Source organism: Alosa sapidissima, chromosome 15 (genome assembly GCF_018492685.1).
Source record: "Alosa sapidissima isolate fAloSap1 chromosome 15, fAloSap1.pri, whole genome shotgun sequence".
NCBI classification, from domain to species: Eukaryota; Metazoa; Chordata; class Actinopteri; order Clupeiformes; family Clupeidae; genus Alosa; species Alosa sapidissima.
Genome location: NC_055971.1, coordinates 16,087,989 through 16,092,763, shown reverse-complemented (window position 1 = coordinate 16,092,763; position 4,775 = coordinate 16,087,989). Strand labels below are relative to the sequence as shown.

Below are 4,775 nucleotides of genomic sequence, written 5' to 3'. Positions count from 1 at the left end.
GACATTCTACAGGGATTAATATCAAAGGGCCACAGATCAGTTATGCTCTGCAGCATTTCCATATTCCTTGTCATTAAAAAAAAAATCTCCTGGCAGTACCCACCACAGCCACTGTGTGCATAGGTCAGCAAAATATTAACACATGAAGTTCATCTGGAATCATTTCTACAGTATGGTGGTGACATATTGCTACATAACTCATTATTAATATGAAGTGTGAGCAATTGGTATGTGTTTGTCTGACATGCTTGTTTGTGAGTGTATGTGTAAATCTGTGTGTGTGTGTGTATGTGTGTGTGTGTTTGCATGCATCCTTCTGTGTGTGTGCATCAGTGTGAACAGGTGTTCCTGTGAGTGCGTGCATGTCTGTGTGAAGAAGTCAACAGGCCACTCACTGAGTGCTAGCCCATGTATCACCTGTGATGGGGCTCCGGATTGCCTCTCCTCAACCGGCAAGATAGATCGATGGCGTTTTACCACCACACCACACAGACACAGAGTAAGGGATGTCCCACCTCCACACATACATCACACACACACACACACTGGGCCTGTTCTCTAAGACACACCAAGTGTGTAAGGGATGTCCCACCTCCACACATACAACACACACACACACACTGGGCCTGTTCTCTAAGACACACCAAGTGTGTAAGGGATGTCCCACCTCCACACATACAACACACACACACACACACAGTGAGGGAATCACTCAACACTACCCACTCATCAGCCATGACGCAGCTAAGCCTGCGGACTGTGTCAGTGCTGTGAGCTCCATCGTGCTCATTTCCATCTCCTTGTGTTCACCAGCACACTCTTCTTCACTGCCTCGTTTGGACAAACAGCCTCCTCTTCCTCTGCTTGTTTGGTCAAATGCCCTCATCTACGTCTGCTTGTGCGCACAAAGACAGACTTGGCGACTACTGCTGTGGTGGGCTGTGGGCTTCCTGTCGAGGAAGCACTGTGATTTTCGATGCTTTGTTTGAGACTTCGGAGCTCTGGCGCAGGGTGGTCAATCGTATTGATGTGTTCATAAATAATGCTTGCATCATCTCACTTTACCCATGATGCCATAGTGCTGATATAAGCGGACAGTGTGCGGGTTGGGGCGCCCTTCATCCGTACAAAGGATGAAGGTAGATTAATCTACTCTACCCCGACAAGACAAGAGCAAACGAAGGCACATGGTTCATGAAACTATAACGACTACAGGGAATCTCACTACTGAAAAACACAGCCTCAAAATATTATCAAGAGATGATAACAGGATCAGAGGGTACGATCAAACAGAGAGAGAGAGGGATGAGGTAAGAGGGGAGAAAGGGAGGAGGGGAGTGAGAGATGAATGCGAGAAGCATTAAAGAAAGATGAGGGTGTGAGATGGAGAAGATTGAGAATACATGTGAGAGGTTGTGTCAATGAGAAGCAGGCGCAAGGTGGGAACAAGCACTGGAGCAGGGCCAGAAATGATGAAGAGATAGGGTAAGGAGAGATGGGAGAGAGAGAGGGAGAGAAGATAGAGAAATGATGGAGAGATGGGAGAGAGAGAGGGAGAGAATATAGAGAAATGATGGAGAGATAGAGTGAGGAGAGAGGGAGAAGATAGAGAAATGATGGAGAGATGGGAGAGAGAGGGAGAAGATAGAGAAATGATGGAGAGATGGGAGAGAGAGAAGATAGAGAAATGATAGAGATAGAGTAAGGAGGGATGGGAGAGCGAGGGAAGAGAATGGGGGATCATTATGGGTTGAACAAGTATCAAAAGAGAAAGGAAAATGCAGAAACCTACAGGGGGAGGAGAGGAGGGAAAAACAGAATGAAATCGAGAGAGAGAGAGATGAAAAAGAAAAAATCTGCCTGGCATAGAGCTGACCTTGACAGACAATAAATAAATGAGAAGGTTGAGCTCCACACCCACGCGCCCGCCAGCGGTGAGCACTTTTGTTATTAATGCGACTTCCTATTACTCTGATTAAGAATTTAACACGGCCAGCATCAATTTGGCCATGCTTGAGATGACCTGTATGGTCCTCAGCTCGGACACTGTTTGATTATTGACTGGCACAATGGGCTCCCACTGGCCAAGCCATGATGAAAACCCTCCATCATCTTCCTAAAATGATAAAGGTGAATGAACAACAGAATAAACACACAGACTAATTAATGTATGATAGGCATCTTAACTTACATAAATTATATCATACTTAATGTACATTAAATAAATGAGTCATCTTTGATATATGTGTGGTTTTAGCATATGCTTCCTAGCACACACTATCCATAACATGAACAGGGTCTATGATACCATGAGTCCTACCATAATATAATTTTAGCATCTGTGCTAACGCGCGTGTTGAGCACCCCCAGGCTGTGTGATGGGTAGGAGGGACGTGGTGAGTGGGACACTTCCACAGCCCGCTGCTTCCTCCTCCCTTTTTTCTCCTCCCGTGCTCGATGTCCGTCAAACTTTTATGCCGCTCGATACACAGCCATTGATTTGAAGTTTGCCAGTTTGTTAAAGTCGAGGAAGTGGATATCTTATTGCGCGTGCACCCACACTCACTCTAACACACGGACACACACACACACACACACACTCTCTAACACATTGACACGCATACCCTCTGGAGAGGGCAGCACAAGTAGCAGTTTGGAAAGTGGGAGCGATCCTCTATCATCACAGCAAACAGCAAGAGCATTACCACAGTACTGGATTTCAAGGTCATCTCGAGGCCTTGCTCTCTCTCTCTGTTTATCTCTTGTGTGTGTGTGTGGGTGTACAGAAGGGTGTGTGTGTGTTTGTTTCCTGCTGGTCTTTGTGGGAGTAACAGGCACTGACACTGAAATTTGCCTCACTCTGGTCATGAGGCTGGCAGAAGAGAGCACAACAGGCTCTCCCTCTCTCCCTTCCTCTCCCCCCCTCTTTCTCTCTCTTTCTCCCTCTCTCTCTCTGTCCTTCGACCACAGAGGAGAGAGAAATTATGTTCTGTTTTTCTTATATGTGTACTTTTGTATGTAAAAAAAATGCTTTGGCAATACAAATTGAGTTTTTTTGGGATCATGCCAATAGAGCCCTTTTTGAATAGAATTGAATTGAGAAAGAGAGAGAGAGAGAAAGAGAGATTGGAGAGAGAGAAAGAGAGATTGGAGAGAGAGAAAATAAGAAAAAGAAGCCCCGAGAACCAAGTCAGACCCGTGTGTGTCAAGCCCCATCTCCACAGCCAGGCATCTGGACGGATGGCTCAGCATGTCCGTGTCGCACATGTCCTCTCCTCTCAACAGCTCACGCAGATGATAGGAGGTCCTCGGAGGGAGAAATGCCACAGAGGCACGCCTGTGACAAATGCCTGAAAATGTTCATTATCTATTATGAGTGATTGAGGTGCACGGAAGAGAAGTTTTAGTCCCCGCGAGACAGAGAGAGAGAGAGAGAGAGAGAGAGAAGCAGCTGCATAATGAGGCTGAGCCTCGGTATGCCGGGGATCATGGGAAAGAGAGTAATTAACCTTGCTTTTTGGGATAAATATTTTGATGCCAGCCGTAACGAGTTCCTGAGCGGGCTCTCATTTGGGCCGCAGCGCCACGTGCGTTTGTCTCCCTGAAAGCCAGACGCGACACTCCCACCCCTCTGATCCAGCGCGAGCTGACCGGGGGGAACCAATCGTCCGCCGCCACTGCGCCGTTGAAAGCTGGCTGGTGTCCGTTCCCCGGTGTAACCGTTGCAGCTTGTTAAAAAGACAGAGCCCAAAGCAGCCCCCTCCCCCCTCCTCCTCCTCCATTGCCCTCGACATAATCAGGGAGTTTGCACACCTGCTTGTGTCGGAACACCAGCACAAACAAAAACAGCTCATCAAACACTCTCCCCTTGAGAGGTCCGGGACAATCCCTCCCTCCGCTCTCATAGGATGCCCTCAGGCAAAACAAAACAGAAAACACACACACACACACACACACACACACACACACACACACACACACACAAAAACAATATTGGCATCTGCAAGCATCCTGGCGCGATAAAAGCTTTTAGGAGGGATCAATGAAAAAAAGTGTTTAGATGCTGATAAAGACCATCGCCTCTCGTAAAGCTCAGGTTTTGGAGAACATTCTTCTGAACAGAATCCAATTTTGTCCATATACGCAAGAATGGTTTTTTTTTTAACACAAAATTTCAAACACAAGCTTTTTTCCTGGTAGGCGGAGTATCACTATTCCATTTCCCCACACAATACACTCACTGCTTTTCTCCATTTTCTCAATACGTTTTTGCCCTTGTTGATTTCCTACCTCAACAAGGGTACTTAGCCTGTCACTTAAGACTTGGTCAATGTCACAATCAGTTTCTATTGACGTAATACATGATTCATAACTTACATACTAACTGCACCCATGTTAAAGCCTTTTGAGTGAAACACAACATGCCATTGTAATGGACCTGTGTACGTTTATGTAGATATTGCATTAAAATGATCCATTTCCTGCTAAAATAGTAATTTACAACATTAATAGTGTCTACACTGTATTTATGATTAATAAATGTTCCAAGTGACCCAAAACATTGTGTATTTCCACACTTTCCAACTTCCAACTAGTTAGTCTTTCTGGCATCCTCACAACATTCCTTAACTTGCCTTCTCCATGTTTTTTACCCTCTGAAACCCATCCCTCTTGAGCTCTGAGTGTTTCATCACCTCTACAGGATGTCAGTCCTGCCTTTAGCCCCTCATCGTCGTGGTTAATATCCGTGACGTGGCAACAGTTTTGGGGCTGCA

General features: G+C 46.0%; 1 protein-coding gene across 5 annotated transcripts in view; it reads right to left on the bottom strand.

The window, feature by feature from the left end:
* The window catches only part of LOC121683508 (glutamate receptor 4), an 82,531-nt gene that overhangs the window by 15,633 nt on the left and 62,123 nt on the right, over positions 1 to 4,775 (bottom strand). The window lies entirely within an intron of this gene.